Source organism: Macaca fascicularis, chromosome 20, assembly GCF_037993035.2.
Source record: "Macaca fascicularis isolate 582-1 chromosome 20, T2T-MFA8v1.1".
Lineage (NCBI taxonomy): Eukaryota > Metazoa > Chordata > Mammalia > Primates > Cercopithecidae > Macaca > Macaca fascicularis.
Window position 1 is genome coordinate 46,882,971 of NC_088394.1, and position 13,236 is coordinate 46,896,206.

At 47.0% G+C, this 13,236-nt stretch overlaps 1 long non-coding RNA gene across 1 annotated transcript; it reads left to right on the forward strand.

The window, feature by feature from the left end:
* Positions 1 to 2,930: 2,930 nt before the first annotated feature.
* LOC141409290 (uncharacterized) lies at positions 2,931 to 4,176 on the forward strand. Its single transcript, XR_012429117.1, has 2 exons — positions 2,931 to 2,981; positions 3,602 to 4,176. It is a non-coding gene; the product is annotated as an uncharacterized lncRNA (long non-coding RNA).
* The last annotated feature ends 9,060 nt before the right edge of the window (positions 4,177 to 13,236 follow it).

Consider the following 13,236-nt stretch of genomic DNA (forward strand, 5'->3'; position numbering starts at 1 on the left):
GCTTCGGAATTTTGGTGGCTTAACATATAGGAAGTTTACTTTTCATTTACCTCAGTCTAAATGGCAGTGGACACCAACTTCCAATGTCATTTTCAGTATGTGACTCCCAAGATCATCCTAGATGTTTTGACATTTAATCAGTGGATGGAAGAAAAGAGTGTGAAATATTGCAGGGAAGGTTTTGGTGGAAGCGCTATACTTCACTTCTGCCTCCAATTGCATTGTCCAGAACTCAGTTGCCTGGTACCACCTAGTTGTAAGGATGCTGAAAAATATTGTCCTTAACTGGGAAATTGCTTCCCAGTGAAAACTCCACAAATCTCTGCTGGCTGTCTCTGCCATTGGGTAAACCAGTTATAGGGAATTTATTGCCCCCTATGACAATGAAAAGTGTAGAGGATTTAATTTCAGGAATGGCTGCATCTACAAGTCCAAAAAAACATATTCAGTCAAGACTCAGTGGCTCCTCAGCACTTATTTCCCTCCCCATCATTGTGTGGACTCATTAAGAGAAAGGCTCTCTAGCCCAGTAGCAAGATACCTGCCAGCAGCTCCAGAATAACATCTTACCAGCATAACAAAACCAATGGAAATACAGTGTCTCTTTCTCAATAGTTTCAGCCAAAGTCCCAGGACTGACTCTCATTGGATCATCTTGAGTTGCATGTCCTTCCCTGAACCAATCACTATGACCAGGGAGATGGAACAAGCTGATTGGCAGACATGTGCTTACCTCGCTTGGAAGCAAATAGATTCAATTGGTACCTAAACCTCATGGATTCAGAGTGGGAAGGAAGAGGGTGACCCCCCAAAGAGAAATGCGGATGCTTTTAGCAGAACAGAAAGTGGTGAAATCAATCATTGTCTACCGAATGTACATAGACATTTGCTCTTGGCTGTGGCCCTTGGAGGAATATTCCTGGGAATCATCCTGTAGTAGAGCCTTAATTAATAAATGGAAGATGTTTCCAATGTCGGGATTTTTACCATAGAGAATAATAGCCTAGGCATGTCTAGGCACCCAAAACATGTCCTTTTTTGTTGTTGTTGTTAATCTATCATCTGTGTCCTGGCTTTGGCTCTATCACTTTTCCCACATGTGACCTTGAATAACTTTTTCCTATTCTGTGAAGTTGGGGAAGATATGATGTGGTAATATCTGAGCTCCCTCCAACTCTGACATTCCAGGGATCTGTGGAAAGCAGTCTTTCTGCTGGTTTTTGTTTAAATCCAGCAAACCCAGCCTGTGTCTTATCTGCACAAACAGGAAAATTAAATGAACACTGGATTGGTGGTGGGGATTCTTGTTAATCCTTGCTTTATTTTTGTAGAATAATTCAATTTAGTAATTCAATTCTACAAATATTTATTGATTGACTATCAGAGTCAAGATAAGCCCAGCATTTGGATAATCATTTTTATGTTTTAAAAATCTGTTCTCTGTTAATTTCCAGTGTGAGCTGTGCAGGTGGGAAGGAGCTAGGGCAAGTGAGGAGACTCCATTTTACAGATAAAGACGCTGAGGCCATGTGTAATGTTAAATCCAGCTGGTACAACCATTTGTGTGCCTCTCCTGGGCATAGCTGTGATTTTACATTTTTGCATGTGATGATTTGATTACTGCTGGTCTTTCCCACAAAGGTGTTTGCTGTAGAAGGGGGAGGGATCTGGGTTGTTTCTGCACCTAACACAGTGCCTGGCACATAGCAGATACTCAACAAATGTTTGTTGAATAAATGCATGAATGGAAGAGAGAAGGAAGGAGGGATGGAGGGAGGGAAGAAGGAAAGAAGAGAAGAAAGGGAGGAAGGGACGAAAGGAAAGACAGAAGAAGAGAGGAATGAAAGAAGGAAGGTAGGAAGAAGAAAGGAAGGAGAAAAAGAGGGAGGATGGAAGGAAAGGAGATAGGAAGAAATCAAGAAACTATTAAAAGATCTGCTTGTATCTCTCTGTGGGATCTTGGTCAAACTTTTTTCCTCTGCGACTCAGTTTCCTTCTCTGTCAAATGAATAGTGATTTCCCAGCAGGCTTTACATCAGGGTTGTGCCTGACACTGAATGGCAATATGGCTGCACTGGCTGTGCCCCAGATTTCCTAATTCAGAACCACGAAGGGTGGGATCCAGTTCTCTGCATTTTTAGCAAGCTCCCAGGTGATTCTGAAACCATCCCCACAGAGTTGACAAGAATTGCATGCCAGCTTCTAGACAGAAATAGAGTTAGAATTAAGCATTCATCAGACTGTACTTTGGCTCACTTCCTTGTTGGTGAAAGTCATGTAGCACTAGATCCTGACCATTGCAACCCCATTGTTCCTATAGATAGGGTTTGTGACACTGGAATCCTAAGACTCTTTGAGAATTGATTTGCGTCCTCATTGTTCCTACAGGCAAGATCTCTGACATTAGAATCATAAGACTTTTGCTTAAAGATTGCTTAAGATGTTTTTTAGACCCCGAATTCCAGCAACCATTTTGGAGACCCTTCCAGAGGAAGGGGATCAGCATGAGAACACAGCCTCATCCTCTCCCAGCCCCATGACTTCACCTGCACTCCTCAACCAACCGGCCCACTCCAAAACTCTTAAAACCACAACTCCAAACTCCTCCGGAGATGGATCTGAGGTTTCTGCTCATCTCCTCATTTGGTGACCCTATGATTAAACCTGTTTCTCTGTTGCAACCGGTGTTTCAGTATATTGATTTGCTGTGTACATCACGCAACAAACCTGTTCCAGTTACAATTCTACTGCAGCTTGCTAGTGCCCAGACATTTGTAACTAGTAAGCAAGAAAGCCTCTCGAAACCCGTCCAGTTCTGACATCCTGGGATTTCCAAGCGATGCCCACACCAAGTCCACATGAGCTCCTCCCCCTCCCCTGCCCCCCACCTGCCATGCCGGCCTCTCTGTTCTACTGAGATGGTAGCAACCAGACTTGCCCTGGCTGCTGCCACTGCCTCATCCCCCTCCAGAAAGCACCAGGTAATTTGTGTCAGATTTTATTCTCATCTCTTTATCTTTCTCTTTCATCTCTGCGTTTTTTTGGGGGCAAACTCCTGAATCTCACCTTTAGATGACAGTAGTCTCATGCTTTGCAAATTATATGGGGACTTGCTCACATCAGCTGGGGCCCTGCCACCTTCTCAAGGAGCTGCACACTTTAATCAAGGTGCACAGTAGAGCTCAGCCATTTCCATAGCTGGAGAGAGACAATGGGGCCGGCGACTGGTGGGCTGCAAATACCAGGAAAGGGAGGAGAAGGCACAAAGGCATCACAACAAGCGCAAACGGCAGTATTTGTCAAGCCCGGAGTCTTCCCCTTTGGACAGACAAGCAGCCCTGGGAGGGATCATAGCTCAACATGTAGCAACACCTACCCTTTCTGAGTGCAGAACCTTCGGCTGCACTGTTCCGACGGTGGTGTGGGGAGTGGGAAGAACACTGCAGGGGGCATCGGCTGTACTCGGAGCCTCAGTTTGCAATCACACCCCTTGATCTGCCCACATCACGGGACACATGTGACAGCAAAAGAGAAAAAGATGGAAATGTGATCAAACCGTCCACGTGGTGCTCATGCTAACTTATCTCACCTTCCCAATCAGGTTGTACCCCCACTGTCCACAGCCCAGTGGTATGAACAGATGGCTATTGGTCCTCATGTTGTTCATCTATGTTCTCCCAGAATATGTCAGGCAGTGCGGAAAAAGTGACTGAGGACAAGGCTGAAAGTCAGTGGTCCTGCCGGCTGACTTTCTTCCAGGGTGACTGACTATGGTTCCAAAGTCCCGCATCTCACTCTCAGCAGCCATGAAGCAGACACCCTGGATTCAGGGAAAATTGACTTTGGATTGAGTTCAGACAAAACCAGGGAGTGGGGAGCAATGTTTCTCAGAACTCAAGTGAAAAAAACATACTGTAGTTAATATTAAATAAGGCGATTGGGCAACCCTGTCCCCCCGTTTCTTTTTTATGGTTTGTGCTGATGTGCCCTTGATCAGGGCCTGTTTTTCTTATGATTAATGAATGACTCACCTTGAGCTGCTTTCTGCGTATTCCATACTCATTATGAATTTGAAGCAGTCATGTCAAACTTGGCACCCAAAAGAAATGCTCAGGAATTTGGGGAAAACGTGTTGATAGCTCAGAAGCCTTCCAGGGGTAAAAGGATGTTGGGAGAGCACCTTCCCAGCCTGCAAGTTCCCAAGCTATGATCTCTAAGTTTGCACTTATCCCAAAGCCGTGAACTTATTGGGTGTGTATCCTATGCCAGTTACCGTTCTGTCCTCACAGAAGGCTTGAAATAAAGAAATGCAATCGCCACCAACATGCACACACAAACAAGTCACATTTTAGCTTGAGCCCTTGTTCTGCCTGGTACTCTCTACTTTCTGAGTGAACTTGGCAAGTTTTTTCCCTTCTGTGGCCTCAGTTTTTCTGCCTGTATAATGGGGCTTTCTCTAAGGTTCTTTCAGCTCTTCTATGTCCAGATTTCCTGAGCTGAAAGAATAAACAGAAGATGGTCTAGGTGTGGGCAGAGCTGGGCTGGCTCTCCTGCTGCTGCCCATCCCTTACCACTAGGCCTCGAGGGGATTCCATGAGTTTCCATCAGGACAGTCAGGGAATTGGATTAGATGGTCATGAGACTGAATCTGACCCACCAGGCACTTCGTATTTTGTTCAGCACTAAAGGTAATGATGACTGAATGCATCCAGTCTCCAGGTGGGTCCATAGGCCAACTACTCACTGGAGGCCAAACACTACTTGGTCCAGTCATCCATACTGCTTACCTGTCTGGTCCTGAGTGTGTGATCCTGGATTAGCCATCTCTTTGAGTCCCCACTTCTCTATCATTTTGTGGTTCTAAGAAAGGGTAGAGAGAGGTGTCAGATATGGCAGTGCCCTCCCTGCCAGAATGAAGGTCTGGATTCCAGCTGTCCGGTCCTCCTGTCTGTGGTCTCCATCCACCAAAGCTCAGGGGTACTCAGCAGCTCCCAGCCACCTTGCTCATCTCCTACCTGCCTGCTCTGGAGGACTGCACAGCCCGGAGACATGGAAAAAACCTGAGTTCAGAATGAATGGTGTGCAGTCATACTTGCTTTTCCAATGGACCTTCAGACTGGCTTCATTAGGGCAGAGGCTGGGCATAGGGAACCCTGAGGCCTGATGCAGGTGTGCAGCGAGGCTGGAGCCAGTCTCCAGAAGCAGCGTTGGAGCGTGATCTCCCATCCCTGCTCCAGAGCTCCCTTGATCTTATACAAGCCTCAGGGCTCTGTCTTCTGATCTGCTATAGAAAGGGCTTAAAATTGACCGACTCATTCATTCCTCTAACAATCCTGGAGTCTGAACGTCAAGGTAGGAGGGGCCTTGAAGGTCCTTCGGCTAAAAACCCTCTTATCCTGGAGGACCTAACACACCCCGCTGAGTGCCCACACAACTCCAACTTATTTATTAAGCACCTACTGTGTGCCAGACAGGCACAAGACACTTGGACTAAGAAGTTCCTGCCTCTCAAAGGCAAAAACCTATGTGATGTCAGGGAGAGGCATTCTGTATAGGACTGAAGTTTCAGAGGAGAGAAGAGCTCCATCTTCTTGGCAGATCAAGGCTGTGGCATTTGAGGGATGGGTTTTCTGATGTAGGTAGGGAATGACCTGAGCAAACGTATGGAGGCAGCCCTGTGCCCAGTGTTTGCCTGGAAGAGTGAAGAGTTCAGTGTGGCTGGAGCCCAGGATGTTTGGAGTGGGTGCTGTGAGGCAGCTGAAAGGTGATTTAGGGACCCGAGGGCTTGCATAATAATCTGCTGAATGGATAGAACATGCTCCAGTTTCCTAAGTTCTTCATAGATATTCTCTCATTTGATTTCTGAGGCAAGCCTATAGGATTTGGAGCTGGGCTGGCTCTCCAGTGGAAGGGATTCCCTAGAACCACAAGACTGGTGGTTCCTGGAGCCAGGCTGGCTCCTGCATGTGCAGGACTGATGGTTCCTGGAGCCTAGGGGCTGACGTAACAAGGGATGGCACACTTCCCTTTTTGTCGTTGTTGTTGTTGTTGTTGTTTTTCAGACAGAGTCTTGCTCTTGTCGCCCAGGCTGGAGTGCAATGGTGCAATCTCAGCTCACTACAATCTCTGCCTCTCGGGTTCAAGCGATTCTCCTGCCTCAGCCTCCCAAGTAGCTGGGACTGCAGGCGTGCACCATCACACCCAGCTAAGTTTTGTATTTTTGGTAGAGACGGGGTTTCACCATGTTGGCAGGCTGGTCTCGATCTCCTGACCTCAAGTAATCCACCCGCCTCAGCCTCCCAAAGTGCTGGGATTACAGGCGTGAGCCACTGCACCCGGCCATGGGATAGCACACTACTGGTGTATGAAATTGAGGTGATAGCAGGGCCATGCTCCGTCTGAAGGCTCTAAGGAACAATCCTTCCCTACCTCCTCCCACTTCCGGTGGATGCTGGCAATCTATGCATTTCTTGGCTTGCAACTGCATTGCTACAATCTCTGCCTCCGTCATCACATGAATTTTTTTTCCTCCTCTGTGGCTGTCTCTGTATGTCCTCTTCTCTTCTTTTAAGGACACCTCATATTGGACTTAGGACCCACCCTCAACCAGAATGACCTCATCTTAACTCCAGAGGATCCTCATTCTTCATGAATTCCGTATTTGCTATTTACTTCCTCACTAAAATTTGTATGTTAAGCTCGAAACCAATACATGTGGTCATCTGCAGATATACACAGAGCAATGAAAAATATGGGTTGCCCACTGTGCAAGTGCCCAGCTGAGGTCAAATAAGGTGGTGCTCTGCTTTCAGGGTTCAGCTCTCTCAAAAACAGGTGCCTTTCTTTCACTTTATTTAGTGCTGTGTTTTTTGCATGTTTGTACTTTTTGTTGGTGACTCTGCTGTTTGAAATGACCCCAAAGTGTAACGCTAAAGTGCTGTCTAGTGTGCCTATGTGTGAGAAGGCTGTGATGTGCCTTATGGAGAATATATGTGTTAGAGAAGCTTTGCCCAGGTACAAGTTATAGCGCAGTTGGCTTTGAGTTCAATGAATGAAACAACAATACATATTAAATAAGATGTCCTCAAGTAGAAGCACGCAAAAAAATACACATGGGGCCAGGCATGGTGGCTCACACCTGTAATCCCAGCACTTTGGGAGGCTGAGGAGGGCGGATCACCTGAGGTCAGGAGTTCGAGACCAGCCTGGCCAACATAATAAAACCTTGACTCTACTAAATATACAGAAATTAGCCAGGTGTGGTGGCACGTAGCCTGGAATTCCAGCTGCTCTGGAGGCTGAGGCAGGAGAATCGCTTGAACCTGGGACGCAGAGGTTGCAGTGAGCCAAGATGGTGCCACTGTAACAGCCTGGGCAACAGAGCTAGATTCCATCTCAAAAAAAAAAAATATGCATGGTTGGTTAGAGAAAACACTGTGACCGAGGCTTGCAGGAACTTCACTCTGTTTCAGCTAGGAGAAGTGGTTTAGAATTCTCTAACTCAGTGTTTGCAGTGACTTCATAGAGCATAACTACTGTAATAACAGAAACAGACTGAAATCACATTTCCAAAGGCCCTGAAATAGGATAAGTTCCCATTCTGAGGTTCCAGATGGTCATGAATTTTGAGGGGACATTATTCAATCCAGTCTAGACTCCAATTTTAGGCTCTGTCTCCCTTACACCAGTAATTTTCCAAACTGGCCAATCATCCAATTCTCCCTGGGACCTTGTTAAGAATGCAGAGTTTTAGGGCTCACACCCAAGATTATAATTCAATCAGTTTGGAAAATGCAATTGAAATCTACATTTTCACAAACCCCTGGTCAGTGTGATGACTGCTACTCAAGCCTGGGGACCCCTAGATGTCACTTACTCCTCTCTGAACTTCACTGTCTCTTTCCGTTTCCAATTCCTGCAAGAGAAGGACACAGGAACAACCCTCTCTCCTGGGGAGTCTCAGGACTCAGCCTCACCCCCTGAGTTTATGATGATGAGGAGATTCTAACAGTCCTTTGGACCCCACTGCAGCCATAAGTGGACACAAAATTATGAGCTTGAACTTGATCTCAAGCCTCCCAAGCCAGTCCTGCTATCTCCGGACAGTTGATGGCCTCGTTTTTGCCAGGGTGGCTTCTATAGGAAACATAGCCTGTGCTGAATTCCTCCAGGGGAATCTTGGCTGCTGACCATGAGAAACGCAGCAGCAAGTACTCCAGCTCTGTGACAGGGACCTGGTGTGCCAGTCTCAACTGAGCGAGCCCCTAGCTACTGCTGAACCGGCGTTTATTTCTGTAATATGAACATATTGAAACTAGCTGCCGCAGAGGGTTGTGTGAGGATTAAATTAAAAAATGCCATAAAATCTCCTTGGCAGCATCATGAGCTTGGGATAAAGGTTAAGCACTGGCAGCAGTACCATATTCTTAAATATCTGTGTCTTCACATTGCTGTGTTTTTTTTTCCCAATGTACTTTCGTGTTTATTTTCTCATTTGGTTCTCTTGGGAACCCTATGAAACAGGCAAGATGGTCCTTTCTTATCTGAATACCACCTCCTACCCGCATTTTAACTCTCTGGATTCACTTCCTGAAACCAAAAGAATTTGTAAAAAAGAAAGACCTCTGGAGGAATCAAAGGAGATTGCAACTAATTCACAAATGCCCCTTCTTGCTTAGAAACTCTTGACTCTCACTTTACACCCAATTTTAACAAGAATTGTTTCATGTTAAAAGTAATTAGAAGTGGTTCCTTAGAGAGGAATTGGTGTTAGGTGAAGGTTCCTGGATGACAGCAGCCAGGAAAGACGACTGAATATGGAGGCAGGGGAGAGGTAGATGATGCTTCAAAAATAAGACAAAGTGACTCAAGAATGACGATGTGGCTTTTTTGTTTAAGGGTAAGGAGTTTCAGGCTTGTGAATGACCATGAGGACCTCACTGCATGGTCACTTTTCGGAAGATGAGAACTTTGGAATATGGTGTAATTTTGGGAAGAGCATAAGCCTTCAGTTAGACTTACCTGGGATTGAACCCCACCCCTTCAGTGACTTCAGTACCAACCCTGTGATCTTAGGCAAGTTAATTGACTTCACCAGAGCCTTTGTTTCTCCATCTGTACAATGGGTGAATAGTACCCATGAGGCAGAGTTAGATGATTGGAAGTAATGATGTTTGCAAAGCATCTATCACAGTGCCTGGCACTAGCATTTTACAATGATGTATGACATTAATATAATATTTAACAATTTCCAAAGCATTTCCACACATGCTCTCTCATTTGATCCTCACAATAATCTTGCATCCATCTATCCACCCATTCATCTGTCCATCCATCTGTGCATCAGTCCATCTGTTCATCCATCCATCCATCCATCCATCCATCCATCCATCCATCCATCCATCCATTCAACCATCCATCCATCCATCTGTCCATCCTTTTATCTATCCTGTGATTGGCACTGTCTAGTTATGCAGTTGTGAACAAAACACACACGAAGTCCCCACCCTTGAGAACTTCGCAACTGGTAGGAGAGACAGACCACAGACAGATGATGAATCAATTTAATAGTTATATGTAAGGTGCAAATTTTGTAACACAACTACACAGAATGCTGAGAGAGGGAAAGATATAATGAATGGGGAAGCCCTAGTGAGAGAAAGTAGGCAGAGATGGCCTTGCCAAGAGGATCATATTTAAGCTGAAATCAAGAAGGGGCTGCCTTTTGGATCGCAAAATCAAGAAAAGGGCATTTTAGGTAAAGGAAACATATCCAAAGGCCCTCCAGTGGAGAGGCTTGGATTATTGTATTCATTAATCACCCAGCTACTTTGAATCACTAAGGCATAGCTGCTCTGTGAGGTTTTTCTTTTCTTTTGTATCTGAGGAACCCAAGAAGTTACATGTGAGCTCAAGGACGTAGGCCAGGAAATAGACCACTTAGTACTTGATGGGCTACTGCTTCCTAGATGGGCCACTGCTACTGGCTTCCTAGATGGGCCACTGCAGGAGATCAGGAGGGGGCTTTGAAGGCACCAAGATGCCTTCTATAATACCATAAGAGATTTCCATCGCTTTGGCTAGAAAAAGATGAATTGGGGCATCTGTTTAGGATACAAGATATCATTGTCTGGTGTATTACCTGAAGGGTATAAATGCCCCCCTCCCGATCTCCCCCTGGTATGTGATGTGTTGCATTATAATTATCCCCTTGCGCATGTGGGAGAAACTGAGGCCAAGAGAGACAAAGAAACTTGGCCCCATCACGTGGAGGATTTCAGATGGGGTCCAACCCTGGCTTCTGGCTGCTCTTCTAGGATTGCCTCCTCCACTGATCAAGTGACAGCTTACCTGTCCCCTTCATGAGAATCCCAGAAGGCCAGCCCCAGTTGCCTCCTGTCTCCAACCAGTGTGGCTTTTATCACATGTTCCTTTGTTGGTTTTCCAACCCAGACCAAACCAGGTCACTTAGGTGTTATTATGGCAAAGTACAATGGCCCGCATTCTTATTCTTTCTTCTAAGAACGATGCAACTGGGATTATTGATAAGCCAGGCTGCCTGTTGACCTTTGCTGATGCTAGTCATCCTGTGATTTCTAACTTTTCACCAAAGTTGTCCAGAACGATTTGTGCTTTGGCCTTTAATCTGTAACCAAGTATTTCCCTGCTGATTTGAAGAAAGTAATGAAACCTACTGTCTGTGCAAAGGGCTAACAGTAAAGCAACACATCAGTACATCACTTACTTGGCCAACATGCGGATATCAGCTGCTCATGGGAGCCTTTCCTAGCGTTTCCAGGGACCCTGCTCCTTTCTAAGAAGGGAGCCTTCAGGGACAAAGAAGTAGGAAAGGAACAGTGGTAATCTGTCTTAGTCTAACTTAGCCCTTGCAGCAGATGAATGCCAAGTTTTGTGTGTCCCTGACATGCCCGGCTGTGTTCCAAGGCAAGAGAGCAATGATGTCCTGACTTGTGGCCCAGTGGCACATCCACAGGCTTGGCATGCCTTGGTCAGGCCATTGCACCTCTGTCAAAGCGGTTGCCCTAGGCCCATCACTGCAGACCCCAGATCCACTGCCTCCTTTCTGACCAGAGAGCAGGGGGATGTGTAACTCTGGCATCAATTCTGATTGGATCTGTACCCAGGTCAATGGTGATTGTGACCATGGGTGAATGAGGTGCTCCTGGGATGAAACTTTGGGCTCCCTGCCTGGGCTGCTCACAGGGGTTTCCGAGGCTGCCCTGCAGGGATCATTCTTCAGAGCTGCTCAGAGTTGAGCTTCAGACTCAGATAAACCTAGGGTGCTCTCTCTACCACGTGATGGTGAGTGAGTTACCCCTCCTTCTGGTGTCTCAGTTTCCTCATCTGCAAGGTAGGAAATTTGTGGCACTCTGCTTAAGGCTTCTGTGAAATGAAATAACATACCCATTAGCTGGTATATAGTAAGTTGTAAGCAAATACCAGTGAAGAGTCTTATTTAAGGGTCGATTTCCCCAGCACCGAGCTCCTGGCCACTGGCTTTGAAAGGGACTATGAATGAGGGAGAGTCGGCTTGCCCTTGCTGCTGTCCAGCAGCCCATGGCCCTGGGGACTTGGAGCCACCCAGAGGACACACAAGGGCTGAACCCACAGCAGTGGTGATTGACTCAGTGCAAGATGCCCTATAACTGCCCCAAGTCCATTATCACAGCATCTCTCTAGCAGATTTTGTGGATGCCTCATCCTCCAGCCCCTTGGCCCATCTGAGCTGACTTGAAGTTGCAGATAGCTCTTGGTAGGCAGACAGCATCCATCCAACCCTGTCTTCCTCTTTGTCTTTCTTCTTTTTTTGGGCACCAAGGGAGCTTGCTTGGGTTAAATGCCAGCGTGCACCCAGGCAGTGTGTGCGTGTGTGTGTGTGTGTGTGCATGTGCACACATGCATACACAGGCATGCATGCACATGCTTCAGCCAACGGGGATCGGAATCAGTGGCTAAATGGCCCAGCCTCTCCATCCTCCAGGGGATGATTCTGAAGTGTTTTTCACACAGTTCCTCAGAGGGTCCCAGTGGCATCAAGCCCCAGTTGCTCACGGCAGTACCAGATCATGGACAAACCTAATATGGCTTTCCTCCCGTCATTGTCTCGGTTTCTCCCTGCCTTGCTTGTACTTCCTGGGATCACCTCCCAAATAAACCATCTGCATCCAACTAGGGTCTGTTCTTAGAGGAACTTAAGTTAAGACAGCCCTGAAAGGCCTGCCCCAAGTTTCTGGGACCCGGTGTCCCCTGGAGCCTCAGCTGAGGGCTTCACCCTGGCCCTTCTGTGGGCTGGCTGTGCCAGAGGACAGTGTTATGTCAGCCTCCTTCTGACGGGCACTCAGCATCTCATCCTTCCACACTGTGTACCACGGTTGGGCCTCTTGCTCCAAACCTGTCTCCTACCCATGCACAGCAAGGCCACTCTGTGACCTGGCTGAACCCTCAGGGTTGGCGCACAGGTCAGCAGACACCTGGTGGGAAGGTGTTACTTCTGCCCCTCTCACCAGGGGAGAGAGGGCAAAGACTGGAGATATGTACAGACTCGTGGATAGACGGGTGTCTTCAGAAGCCTGAATTCCTGGTTTTCTAAAGGACTACGTGAAGCATGGCCTACCTGAAACATTTTGAAGTATGCAGAGCTGCTCTCAGCCCGACAGCCTCTTTCTTATGCCTCCATCTAGCAGTGTTCAGACGTCATGTTACTCAGAGGAGGGTGGCCCAGTGAAATTGGAACATGTGGAGCTAAGAAGGCGTCACATTGGAGGGGCTTCTCAGAGACAGACAACACCTGTGGCTCCGGCTGCCACTCTCCAAGTCCACTCTCATGATCAACACAGCCCATTGATTCCCCCTTTTCCCCTCTGGGTCCCATTGTCACTTTAGGGTCTCCTTGGACAATGAATGGGAGGGCAAGGCCAGGAAGAGGCAGGCAGGGTTCTGGGGAGACAGGGATGAACAAAGACAGACGTGTTTCCTGCTCTGGGGCAGCTTGCAGACTAATGAGACTAGATAACAACGGACACACACACAAGATCATTTCAGGTCGTGTTGGCTCCCGTGAAGAAAATAACAGAGTAATGTGAGAGAAAGTGATGAGTGAGGGAAAGAGTGCTCTAAGTAAGCAGGCCAAGGGAGATCAATCCAAGGGGGTGACTTTGGGCTGTGGCCAGTGTGACCTGGTGCAGTCAGCCAGGTAAAGATCTTGAACAGTGTTCC